A 14,782-nucleotide genomic window follows, 5' to 3' on the forward strand; every position below is an offset into this window, starting at 1 on the left:
ACACCAACTCTCCCTTGTTGGCTGGCCCAACACTGGATCCAGGACTGGTGATTTTCTATTATCTGTCTCTCTAAACTTCTCCTCCTCTCCCTTCCTAACATCATCAAGTAATGCAAGGCCTAACCACGATTTTTTCTCAGACTGTGCAGCTTAAACATATATGTATTGTACTCTTGTGATCTAATTGTCAGCCTTTATGATCGTGCAGCCTAAGATAATAATTGAAGTATGCATAATCCTTCTATAGATTTAATTAAACCTAATATTCAAATAAAGACCTTGAGTTCACCTTAAGTATCAGATGGTTGAGCATTTCCTCAGACTGACATTTTAATCACTCTCCCTAGAAGGTCCATGTCTGAGACAAAGGTTGGATCCAACCACACCAGGCCTCCTCTCTGAGAAGGAATAGAAAGCAAGGGGATCCAATCTGAACTTCCCTGGGTTGCCCTACTCGGGTTGTGACACTGGGCTTACTTCTGAAAACATACCATTTATTTGGTTATGTATCAGATCACCAGAAACCTTGAAACTGATAAATTTGAAATTAAGAAATCTCGACTTTGAGAAAAAAGGTTGTTAGATTAAAAAAAAAAAAAGAAAAGAAAAGAAAAGGAAAAAAATGTTACAGAAACCTCTTCATCTTGTCTACATAAATGAAAGTGAAAAGAAAGCTAGGCTAGGTTCCTGCAAAAGTGAACAAATCTGCAAAAATGCTAATATAGCTGCTCCATTACATTTAATGGGAAGTGTCAGAGCTGGGATACTGCAGTTCTGCTACAGTGAGAAGGGTTATGAGTCCTACAAATGCACAGGATTGGGAAAGTAAAACGGGATTGTCTAAAGAATTGTAAAAACAAACAAAAATACGTGTTGATGTGACTGTTACCCCCTGCTCCCAACAGTTGCCTTTATAAATTTTGATATCTGTATGCACATATATGCCTCTATAGAATCACACAAATCAAGACAAGGAATTTTGGATTACTTTTAGAATTAAATTATTCTCAGAAGCAGGAATTGCTGTTGAACATCTCCAAGGTACCTGGTAAAATTTACAGATAATGAAACCCAGACAGAACTTTTACATCTTGTATTTTTGGTGTGTGTTTAAATAAGTTACTGTGAATACTTCCACTGTTTTGTTTTTTTTTGTATTTTAAATTATCTTTTCAATTTGAATCCCTCAGCTGTGAGAAGGCCAAGCTTTTACTATTGTGTAAATATAGGTATGTACATTTTCTTGCTCCACTATAGCACTTTTCATCAGCAAAAGAGATAAACAACATTACTTGCATTTTGCAAGAGGAAGAGCACATGCAAAAAAATGAAGTTACTTAACAAAGTCTATTCAGAAAACCAGTGGTATTACAATGGCATCCAGAAGTGTTAGGTAACAGTGGCTAGTAAAAAATGTCTGTGCTGAAATATTTTTTAAGAGTTCACACTTAGTCACAATTACATCACTATTTTAATGTTTAACATTATAGGAAATCAACATAAGAATATATGCAAAGAAAAGCAAACCATTTCATGACACCAGTATATGAACAGAATATTTTGACACTAAAATACTAAGAAGTTAAATAAGTAAATAAAAATAATAGTAATAAAAAAAAAGGAATGAAACTTGGACTAATGACCATTTCCTCAATATATTTTTTTAATTATTTTTTTTAATATATTAAGAAATCAGTGACCAAATGAAACAAATATTTTGATAAATACAATGCAGATCCCAGCAGCATTTTCTGATCTTCAGGGCATTTAACTGTAACATAAGAAAAGCCATTGCATTATAGGGGAATGTTAGAAAACCAGTTAAAGAACCTCAGTGGAAAAGGTCACATCATTCTGCCTGGTCTTAGTATCTCTCCTACTGCCTAGAAAATTACCAGACAAAATGAGATGTTGCATCTCAGCCAGGCTTTCTCATAAGATGTGTACCCTGAAATGGCTATAAACTCCAAAACATTGGTGTAGGCTTTATTCTTTCTTTGCTTGAAGTAGTGACAAGGTTGTCATGCAAATTATCAAGGCATCTGTTTCTAGATACCCAGCTTGCTTTCTGAAGGCCAGCATGATACTCTGGCTGTCAGCAAATTAAAAAAAACCAAAAAACAAAAAAGCCCAAACTAAACCAAACCAAACCAAAAACCAAACAAACATCAACAACAACAACAAAAACCAACTCCACCACCACAACAAAACAAACAAAACCCACAAAACCAAAACAACAACAACACAAAACAAAACCAACAAAACAAAACAAAAACATTTGAGAGATATAATAACTTTGTGTAATATATGAACCATCATAACTTTCAGACTGAAGTCAACAAAACAGGAATAGTTTCCTTCTGGGCCATTTCCCCACACTTACTCTAACAAACATCTCATACTTAGCTGCAGTTTCTGGTTGTCTTGGATCTCTGGAGGACAATACCACCTGCTTTGCTTCAGACCTTCCAGTAGAAAAAGCAGATTTATCAAAATTTAAGTAAAAGGACTAATCTTTGCATTCCCTCCTGTACCACAATGTCTGTTGAATGAAGACGATAAGCTGTATTGCTTAAGCAAAAAAAAAAAACACAACACCCAACCGAACGAGCCTCAAACCTTTTAATCAAATTTAGCCTGAATAGGCTGGATGTATGCACCATAACTTCAGTATAAAAAAACTATATTAAATTCTTATCTCAGAAAAAGAACTGCTCATGCAAATTATACACTGGCATGACTAATGACATCTTATAACTCTGAAATGTCAGCAATTTGTCTGCCTCTAGAAACATAATACTGAGCAAAATATGGCACTTTGTGATCCCATCCAATCCATAGTTTTGCCATATGTTTCTGATTTACTTTTTTTAGGACTTCGTAATCTAAATTCCCTGTTGCTTGGGGTTGTTATATTCATAAGGGTTTTCACATCATAGACCTATTTGAAATAAGCTAGCATGTATCCCTGAACCTCTGCCAATACAATATCTTTCCCATGTAAGTTTGTCCAGTCCTAAGAGTGCATTTTTAATTCACTGCTCTACAGAGGATATTCCATTCTCAGCTCTGTACCAGTTATTCCAAGCCAGTTTGCACCTTCTTCATCTTTTCTGAAGTCCCATAAAAATGACTTCCTGCCTATCTTGAGCTATTCCTAGCCCTTCTCCATAGTGTTTTCTCATTCCCATCCCTTCAAACACTCAGTAATTCTTTAATTTAGCAAATTATTAGATCCCTGACTTCATTTCCTACTTAATCAGGAATTTTGTAAATCCCAGCAGACTACTATTGGTTTTAATTTCTCCACATACTACTTTCTGTCCGATAAGGAATAAGGGTCAGGTCCCACAGAGGTCAACATGGCCTGTGTGAGACATCAAATACCTCACAGTTTCTTGGCTTATGACACTTTGCAGACTACAAAACCTAGGAATTACCCAAAGAACACAAGCTTTGGTGAAAACAGACAGTAATTAAACATTTTGGACAGGCTTAGTTTCTGTAACTGGTAATGGTGGATGCCTAATAATGCCCGTGCATTTTGTATATATATCATATTGTGTGGTGGATCTATGACCACCACTCAATGCAATGCATTATTTGGTTACTGATGACAAATTTTGGAGTGCTTTGTTGGTGGTTGGTAAGGCAGTAAAGTTGACAAAAATATTTTCAAGAGCAATATTGTATTAACAAGTTATTCAGAAAAATAACTAGCTTTCATTGAGAAAACAATAGTCAATAGATTGATGAATGGTTGTAGTCTTTAAAACATTTAAGAGCAAACTTGAACTATGTGCATACAATAAGGGATTTGAAACCAACTTATTGAAGGTCTTAGTGTAAACACCCTTGCATTGACTTAAGTGAGCTTCCAATTTTACCCCAAAGATCTGTCCACTTATTTGCAATAAGTTGTTGCTTTATTTTGTCCACAAAAAGGTTTTTAAAAGCCCTATATCTACCTGCTGAGTTCTTCTCAGCAGAAAGGTTTAAATTCAGGACACAATTTTGCATTTTTGAGGCAGTCACCTCTTCTGAAGCTCTCAACCCCATAACACTGACAGGCCTTATGATACAGAAAGGAACAGCAGTGTAATTGGTTTTGTTAGTGTCATTGCCTGACACCGGATAGAGCAGGAAAGATTGTAGAGACCAACTGATTCCTTTTTAACACAGGGCTTGTTAAGCTGATTTTTTTTCTGGAGGAAAGGCAATTTGCACTGGTTGTGTTGTCAGTCATCAACGGGTTGCAACAGTATGTAGTCAAGCTTCTGAGCAGTATTCTGCTTTGTTTTGCACTCTTGCCTGGATTCCTCCTTTAACCTTATCAAAGCAGTTAAATTTCTTCAACATATCAAGCTGAGACATGTCAGCATCTTAAGAGAGTTGCTGTTGACACAGCTGACCACAGCTGAATTGATCTTACAACCCTAAGGACATCCTGCACAGCATGACTGCTCTATACTACCACCACATACCTGATTTAAAGTCCAGACGTTTCTAACTCGTTGTTAGCAAAGTAAAATGCTTTGTACCATGAACATTATTTAAGATCTTTCTGTTACCACAAATGCTATCCCAGTAACCTTAGACTGTATGCTGGAGATGGAAAAGTAGGACAGTGATGACATGCTTGTTTGCACTAAAAGCAAAACAACAAAAAAACCCCAGCCTGCAACAACAACAACAACAACAAACCATGATTTAAGTTGTGCTGCACCTGTCTATCTGAGAAAGCAGCAATAAAACAAGATTAGTTACATTAGAGGACAAAGTGTGACTGACAAGGCTTTCAGCTACTCTCCATGAAGAACTTGGCAAGTGAATGGCTGTTTTCTAAGCTGTTAGGTGGGGGCCCAACACCCACTTAATCTGAGTTACTGCATGTTTGCTTGTATTCTGTGTTTTCCATTAGGAAGCACACACAATGGCAGCAACCCATGAATCATAAGAGTCCTGTCCTAACACTGTGAGCACAAAAAAGGCTGGATTTTGAAAAATAGGGAACTTGAGAATCAGTTCATCAAGAGAACTCAACCCCAGATCAGTAGATAGTCTTTACCTGTTCTGGTTACTTTGCTCCTCAATAATATTAATATCTACTAATTTCTAAGTAGAGAAACAGAAGAAAACACTCTTAGAAAAAAGAATCACTTTGTTTTTCAAAGGGTCTTTATTTATGTATTTACTTGCCTACCTCTTTGTGTGCATATTAGTTAATGGCTATTTACAGAGTGGCCCCAGAGACCATCAGTTACTAGGGAGCTAATTTCAATGCAACTACCAGAGCAGTGAAAAATGCAGAAGCTTGCATAATTTTGACCTATGAAACAAAGACCATTGATAATAGGAAAAAAGAAGTTACGTTTGAAAAATAAAGGACCAAATCCTCATCTCAGTGTTTAATCTTCCTGAGGGACGATGGGTGAGCAGAAGCTTGGCATTGCCCACAGGGTGGGATTGCTTCTTGAACAAAATGGAGAAACACTATGCTTCGTTCTTAGGGTTACTCCATGTTGTGGTTTTGGGCCCAACACAACAACAAAGGAATAGCCCTGTGGCTGCTCACTCAACTCCACCCCCCGCACACACACACACAGACTCTGGGATGAGGAGGACAAAGCTCATGGGTTGAGACAAAGGACAAGGAGGGTTCTTCACTGATTAAGGTCTTGGGCAAAACAGACTCAACTTGGGGAAAAACCAATAATTTAATTTCACACTAATCAAACACACACAGGACACAGACAACACAAAGAGCAGGGCTTGCATATGTTACCCCACCCCTCCCTTCTTTCCAGGCCCAAATCACTTTGTTCCTGGTTTCTCTCCCTCCTTCCCTCCAGCAGCACAGGGGGACAGGGGATGAGGTTTAGAGTCAGGTCACAGGTTCTTGCCGCACCATCCTCCTCAGGAAGAAGAATTCCTTACAGTTCTTCCCTGCTTCCCCAAGGGATCCCTCCCATGGGAGAGAGTTCTCCATGAACCTCTCCTTCATGAGTCCTTCCCACGAGGTCCAGAGCTGCTCCAGCCTGGGCTTCCCACAGAGTCACGGGCTGCTTCAGGAACGAACTCCCCTGGTGCTGGGCTCTTCCAAAGCTGCGCAATCAGAGTCCACTGGCAGCAAATCCACTGGCCACAAAATCCAAGTCCACCAGACAAGCTCACCCCTCCTGGCACCCCCAGGGAATGTTCCACCACCTTCCTCCATGAGTGCAGGGGGACAGCTGTCATCTCGCCATGTGTTGCAGGGAAACTTCTGCTTGGGCACCTTCTTCCCCTTCTTCCTCACCAATCACCAGCACCGCTCTCCTCCTGCAGCACAGCCCTTCTCCCCCAGTTACTTCTCTGTTCAGGTGTTATGTTGATTTTTTTTGTATGTTAATCGCAGAGGTGCATCTATTGTCTCTCTGATGGCTTCTTGACTGGTTTTGGAGCAGGGGGAGCTTGGGTTGTAGAAAAAGAAGTAATTGCTACAGAAGCAGAAAAGACACTTGTGCTCCCAATCTGTATGTCTACTTTGCAGACTCTAAAAAATCATTAAAGAAATAAAAAGCAGCAACCTTATAGCAAACTTCATGTATCTTAAAATCCTATTTGTAAAACCACAGGCAAAAGCCTTTCCTATAGTTATCACTCACAAGTCTTTGGGTTTGATTTTTTTTGTGTACTGTTAAAACAGAACACTGTAGAAACTGTCTCATCTGAGATGCATGCAAATCTCACACACAGCAGCTAATTACTTAGAGAAATAGCTCATTAAAGTTATTAAATTATATGAGAAATAGGTATGGGGGTCTGGATTGTGTTTTTGTGCTAGAACAAGCAAACTTATAAACTTTGCGAAACAAAGACTTGCCAAGCAAAAACCTACCAGTTCTCCAACTCAGTGACAATAAGTGATATGAAATCTCAGAGAATAAATTACTCCAAAAATTGAGTCAATAGCAGAGAAAACTTGCCCTTTAACACAAAAGAAAAACCTAAACCAAACAAAATAATTATTAACAGAACAAGAATTAAGGTGGATGTGAGGATTGCTTCTGAAATGGGAATTTTCAGCCTGTGATAAAGAGAACATTGTAACACCAAAGAACCATTGCAGGCAATAGCTACTATAATGTCACACCGTCTTATTATCAATAAAATAGGCTAGTGAGCTACTATAATGTCACACTGTCTTATTATCAATAAAATAGGCTAGTGATGTGGAGCAATTTGTTCAGCTCTCAAATTATGACTTACTGGAGCATTCTGATTTCAGAACTTGATTTGAAAAGCATTTCAGACCTCATTGCCCTTAAGAGCAGAGAGGATTTTCATTTATATATTATTTTCTTTTACCTAAAAATCAGTGTTTAATCATCTTTCATTGTGCTTTTATTCAGAGTAAAGGAATACACTTTACCTCTTTCAGGGAGCATTCACAAAAAAAGGTTTAACTATGACTCTATTAACTTGCATGGATGCAAATGGATAGGAAAAGAATTTTATTTGTATCTATATTGTGACTCATAGATTATGATTATTCCAGAACCTACTTGTTCAAATTTCATATAAAAAAAAAAATATAGATGATAAGCTGTCCCCTCCCTCCCTTACTTAACCAGAGCACGAAGCCAGTCAAGAGGGGTCATGGTTTGCAATTTTATCTGTGACTGCAAAGACAGCTATTTCCTTAGTAGTCACTTTTTGGGCATTTAGATTAGAGGCAATAATAACACATGCACTATCTCTCCTTTGTTTGCTCAGCCATAATGCTGAGCTATAAAATACTCAACAGTTTAAAATCACTGCCAGTGCACTCTGAGTTGGGCTTTTCTGTGTGATGCAGAAGTGAATAAAAACAATTGGAATGGACACAAAAATCAAAGAAAAAAAAATCACAGTAATTAAATGAAAAAATTCTGTCCATAATTAATTTAGAATTTGCATAAAAAAGAATAATGCAAGAAATTCTTGCAAGTGAATACCTCATAAAACAAAAGTGCAAGTTCTTTTTAGTCCAAAATTACAGGAGTATGGAGTTGGGTATTGTCTCCCTTCAAAAGGAGGAACCCACTAAGGGAGGGTCCCTTGGTGTAGTCAAGTGGAGTGTGAGTTGCACAGAGGCAGCATTAACAGCCAAAGGAATCTGGGGGAGCATCATCTCTCAGGTGGATCTGTTCTTGGGTGTTTCCTGAGATTACAGTAAATCAGCATGATTTGGAGAGAACTTCTGGAGGAGAAGGAGTAACCAGACTAACTGATACACCCTGACATTCTCTTTTATTAAACCAGAAGTTTTGGTCAGCCACAGAGCTAGTGTTTGCTGCGGGTAGAGGTACTTCCTACCAAGTGACTTGGCGGGCAGGAGGTGAGTGATTGGAAGAGCTGATATTGGCACAACTGTTACCAAAACCCACAGTAGTTCACCTTTCCACACTGAGGATCCTGGATCAATTATCTAACATAGTACATCTCACTCTGCTTGTTTCTTCACAGCCTCTGTAGTAGTCAGCTACTAAGAGATGGTGAAAAGCAACGCCTCAGCACTGCACCATTTACTACATAATTAATCTCTCAAGACAAAAATAAATGAGTCAATGTGATCTGAGCAAAGTATGCTCTTCTACTGCAGTATCAGCTCAGGTGTCTCCAAATCATCCTCTCCAGTTAAATGCAAGGATTCAGAAAACATGAGTAGTTTCTACTGCTATCCCACATACAAACAATTGAAAGTTTAAATATCTTGAGGAATAGAAATAAAAAGTATGTCTGGCACCTTTTTCCTGAAAGGGCGTAATAATAGGTGCTGCTTGTGGAATATTTTGGACATTTTTTAAGGTTTTACTGTTTTTCTTCCTGCATGTATTTAGAAAGTTGTATTATGATATTTTCTAGCTTGCTGCAGTGGGTGAAGAGATCAAAGGAGGACAGTATATAGCAGCCCTGTGTCCTGAAGTGAAATTATTATTCAGTTATTAGCTCTGCCACTCAGAAGCATACATGAACTAATGCAGCATCTATCCACTTTGCCTTATCTATTGTGACAAGCCTCCGGGGGGACTGATCAACATGAAATTCATTTCAGATCTCATTCATTGAGTGCCTGGGATTTGAAATACCTTTCTGCACTTCTAGGTTTCAATAAGCAGGACTGCACAGACTCATCGCCAACAAAAAGTAAGAAAGTAAACTTCTCCATAGGGATAGTGCTTTCAGATTTCCTGCAATGCCACTGGAGATGCACTGATATACATTTCAGGAGTTGTGTACATGTGTACCTAGGACAAGGATGACTTAGAGAATAATAATGCATTTCAAATCAATGGAAATATATTTTCTTGCATTCTGGATAATAATGACATATATCATATTAAGTAAGAAATATAAAATATTATATTCAATGTGAGATGTATGACAATGAAATCTGACCTTTTTTCCTTCCATTGACTAAAATTGCCCATGCTCCCCTTTAAGAAAGCTCAACTCTTTGGTATGTGGCAGTTTATACTTAATTTCTGTACATCTCCAACAGTCTATGGGCCTAAAGGAAATGGGGAATTCCAGATGTTTCCCTTCTGTCTGAACAAATTAGTTACTATCAGAGGCCCAAGTGTGAGCTACTATGTCTTTAATGCAGTATTTCTAAGTCAGTATGTCAACTGGGACAAGACTTAATCCTATGGACCAAGCCTACAGAAGAGTATGCACCCAAAAGAAGACTGTGATGCAAGTTAGTTGCTTTCACTCAAGAGTCTGATATATTTTTCAAACTGCTTGTGTATTTTCTTCACCAGAGATTGCCCCTGGGAGTGGAGATATAGCCCAGGTCACCCCTGCTGGGGCTCACATTACAAGGCTAGAGAATCAGTTTTACTCTTGGCATTTCTGGCTCAATGAATCTTTTAAATTACTTTCACTTGTTGGGTCCAGTTATCTCTTTAGTCAGTACCAACACCAAAAGCGAAAAAGAGTTTGCTGCAGTAGCATTTTGCACTGTAGCATTCAGTGTGCTAGGTTAATGGTTGGACTTGATCTTAAAGGTCTTTTCCAAGCAAAATTATTCTATGATTCCTCTATGATTCTATGAATAATCAGTGCTCAGACTAAACCTGAAAGTAACAGTACCAGAGATGGAAAAATATAATTTCTCTGATGAGGTATTCTATAATGCAAAAAATAAAACCTATTGTGGATATTTTTTTTAAATTCTTATGAAACAAAATTTAGATGCTCATTAACTGAATTTTTCCTGTATTTCAATATCAATAAGTATTTAACTAAATGCTCCCAGGCAAATTCTGTATATGCAATATACTGGAATATGAATAATTTTAATATTTGCAATATGCTATCTAATAACATGTTCTATTTTTAAAACAAGATAATCTTACTAAAACTAAACAGAAAATACCAATTTACATCTTTGGTCTAAACTGGCATGCACCCACAAGTTCTTAGCAGATTTTTCTTGTTTGGTCATATGCAATTTTTTCAATAGGTCCTAGCTTACAAAATACATGACACTGGGGAATCTACAAATAAACAAAGGAACTTAACAAAACCATAGGACTCTCTTTTAGACAATGACCTCTCTCATTTTCTGCTTAAAGCTGCTTTATGTTTCTCAGCCTCTGTGATGTTTGTTCACCCGCCCACAATCTGTTTTCTAGTATTTGTAAATCAGTGGTAGATCTTGAAAACTCTCCTTTTACTTTAAAAACTTGTACCAAGAAATTATACTCTATATCCCTGTATCTTGCTGTAAATTTGTTTGAAGTGTTCTTCAATTTACTACATGTATACAGAGGATAACATGCAACTCATTATATGCAATATTTTCTTTGATGCTGAGCTTATGAACTAATTTAAATATTGGTTTCCCTTGTAACAAAACACAATCTTAGCTCCCAGTGCAGTCACATTGTCTTCATGAAACAAGAGTGAATCAGCATGAGGGTATGGTATCATCTTTAAAAAATCTACAGTTAGGTAATATAACTTGGTTTTAAGACATTTCCTGACATAATATGCATCATTTAAGCCATTAATAGCAATGAAATGAACAGTTAAGCCAATTGGTAAATGTTGTATATTGTTATTGAACTGTTTGATGCCATACACAACATAGATGTGTTTCTTGAAACACTCCACTGAAGCACTCTGACACTTACTGCAGCGTGGGACACAAAATAATACTCCCTCAGAATGCACTAGAGATTAGGGAATACCCAGTGACTCATTCTTCAGCTAACACTACAAATCCTACAAAAACATATGCAAATATTACTTTAAACACTTGACTAAGAAGGTGTGCTCTATCAGTTTATAATAAATTTAGATTTTCATGCAAGGCTGATAAGTATGGTCATTTCTCTATATACCATATATTTACCTTCTAAGAATGTGCTTTCATCCAAATTAGCAGGGACAAAGACGTGCAGAATTAGAGTGCCTTATCTATTATGTTGGCAGGTATGATTTATACCATCCTGAAATTTTCAGTTCTGTGCTTTTATATTTCTTTTAGGACAAACATGTTGGATAAATCACATCACTTCTTAGGTTTATTTTAATCTGATATTTTTGTATTTTAGCATTTTTGAGGGTTTTTTCATCCTTTAAATTGTAAATTTTGGAGGAAATGTAATGAAGTTAAAATATGTGATATATTAAATACAACAATGTAATAGGTGGAAATACACTACATGGGGAAAAAAAAAGGGAAAAAGCAGTTGCCACACATCTCCAAGTTCAATATCCCAACCACTTTACAATGCTCTGAGTCACAATTTCTTAAAGGCTTAATTTTTTCAGTCATATGGAGTCTTTTCCTCCATCTTGTTCAAAGTATGTTACCTGTCAGTACAGGAAAGAATGTTGTGGGGTTTTTTTTCAGATAGGGAAAGCTGCTTTGCTCAAGCACTGCATAAAAGCAGTACTATATAAGACAGGAGGCAAGCTACCTTCTAAATCATCTGAACATGGAAGAGATAAAGCTGGGTGCACTGGTTTTCCTTATGGAAAAAGAGGAGTCTGTAAAACGGAACTTGATTTTTATACTCAAAAAGTTTATGTGGGAAGATAAAATTAAGCAAGAACAATATGCAAAACTTCAAGTGCTCATCTCTCTACTTACTCGCATCTTACATTTTGTCCCTCATTATTGAGTCTAGGGTAAGGGATTTTCTGACACACTCACGCGTTCAAAATGCCTCACTATGGCTGCTGGAGGAGAAATCTGCTCTGCTGTCATGAGGTGAACTGTGCAGCAAAGCAGCACCTGCCCATCTCCTGGGCAGAAACCTGTTCTCCTCCTCTCAGCTACAGGTCAGAAAACTGAGTCTCCTAAGAAAGCATTTTAAAAACATCATGACTTTGAAACTTAACAGTGTTGATAATTAAATGTGATACATTGGACTTTCTGTTCACTGCTTAATTTGGCTCCTGGCCCAAAAGGGCTCTGTGCTACAGTGCAACCAGGCAGCAGGCAAACTGGCAACAGGAAGCTGACTTGCAGTCTGGCTAAGACAGCATGGGGCTTGCATGAGGCTTTGCTGAGAGACGTTTTGCCATTCTCCTGCAGCCAGACTTCTCTTAATGCCATGCCTGCAGTGCAGACATACCTCTGTGGATCTGACCAGAAGACACCCTTGAGAAGAAAACTGTCCACTGGGAACACATTCAGAATCAACACCAGAACCATCTCAATCTGTTGTAAGGTCCTTGTTAGGAGACTAAAAAGACTATTTAGAGATGGGGACCACCTTTTGTGTGGCATGCCACAGACCACACTGTCATTCCCAGGAGTTTATGTTGTATCCTACTGGCTGTTGTGTTAAAAACTGCAGTCAATATCAACAGATGATGCTGAACATTGTGTTTCTCCTTCCTTACTGTGGTGGCACTCCATTCTCACCATGGGCTCTGTGCGCTGCTACTCTTCTCACACATAGACTTAAAAACAGGTAGAACAAGAGATAAGACCTACATTAGCAGGGGACAGCATGATTCAAGGTATTTTAACACTTCAACACATGGTGTCATCCTTAGTCAAAACAGCAAATGCAAAAAGGCAGACGGTCCTGAACCAAAATGCATGTTCCCTGCTGTATGAAATCTATAGAAGAGGTTTGGATGTGTTTGTCTCCATCTTAACAATATCCCAGAGGACAGTTTTGTATTAAAAAAAAATAATACAAAAATCAGCTTTTGCCCTTTATCATTATAGAGTTCCTTCAAAGTCTGCTCTGACCCTGATTTTGCACTGTGGTCAGCTGCTCAAGTGTGGTCAGCTGCTCTGAGTCAGGGCCTTGAAAAAACAAGCCCCAGAATTATTGCTATTCTGCCCTGTTATTCCTTTTTTTTGGCCAGGGAAGCTTAATTAACTAAGCTCACAAATTATTATTCAGATTAAATTGTTTGTATCTATCTAGCACTGTGATATGTATTTATAGAGTAATTATTATTGCAAGTCTGGGATAAAAGCATTTAGACTAAAAGCACTGTTATTGTTCAAATACATATTTATATATTTCAACCCCCAAACCTCCAACTATGCTGAGAAAACTTGTAAAGACCCAGTAAGACTCAACACAAAGGAAATAAATAAAACATTAAAGTTGAATATGCAGTCATGAGACTGTGAGCTCCTTGCTGCAAAGGCTCTTCTCCTTATGAAGTAAGCAGTGAAGTGTCTAGCACTTGGTGGGTATTACTCACCATAATTATTAACCTCTTAATGTAAAACTTTCACATCACATTTTCAGTGGGTTTTTTCTTTTTCTCTTACAGAATTGCACGTCTGGAAAGATTTCTGCTAGGCCCTCAGAGCTGTAAGGGAGCCTACAAGTAATTCTGAGGCTCATGTTTTTATACAGTTTGTGAGGTCTTGGTGTAAAGCCATGGAACATATGGATGGAAAATGCTAAGCAGGTTTTTATTTTTGTCCGTTTAATTTATGGCACAGACTTCTCTGGCCATTAAACGTATAGTGTTTTTTTTTTAAATTCTTATTGCACTTCATATTTTCTGAACTCCTGCCCAATATTCTTTGAGGATTCTGTCTGTTTTTTTCCCCGACTCCTGCAAAAATACAAGAAGTTACCATCTGCATGGATTAGTCCTCTACAGGACTTCTGTACCCTTCTCAAAATTGTGACCATATAAGGACTAGTTATTTAAAGGTATTTGAGGATTTATCTCCCAAAGAATTAAGGACAAGTTTGATGGCATTTACCTGTTTTGAGGATCTTGGCCTTAATCTTGATGTTTTCAGAGGTGTTTGCTGCTTGCTGGCTTCCAATAAAGGCTAAGGAGAAATATGTTTCAGTTTGAGGGGCAATTCTCAAAGAAAAGTACAACTCAGAGACTATTTTTGGAGGTTTTTTTTTTACCTTGTATGTAACATTCCACAGTCATGCTTTTGGAACCTTATGACATGACATGGTGTTCTGGTTTGGTTTGGTGGCTTTTTGGTAATGGGGGAAGGAGTGGCTCTGGTAAGAAGCTGAGAAGCTTCCCCTGCTCCAAACCCAGGCAAGGAGCCATTAGAGAGGCAATAGATGTGCCTCTGCCATTAACATACGAAAGAACTGACACAACAGCTGAGCAGAGCTAGGAGAGGAGGAGAAGGGCTGTGCTGGAGAGGGAGAGTGGTACTGGTGGTTGGTAAGGAAGAAGGGGAAGAAGGTGCCCAAGCAGAAGTTTCCCTGCAACCCATGGCGAGATGGCAGGGTGTCCCTCTGCACTCACGGAGGAAAGTGGTGGAATATTCCCTGAAGGCACCAGG

Source organism: Apus apus, chromosome 2 (assembly GCF_020740795.1).
Source record: "Apus apus isolate bApuApu2 chromosome 2, bApuApu2.pri.cur, whole genome shotgun sequence".
NCBI lineage: Eukaryota > Metazoa > Chordata > Aves > Apodiformes > Apodidae > Apus > Apus apus.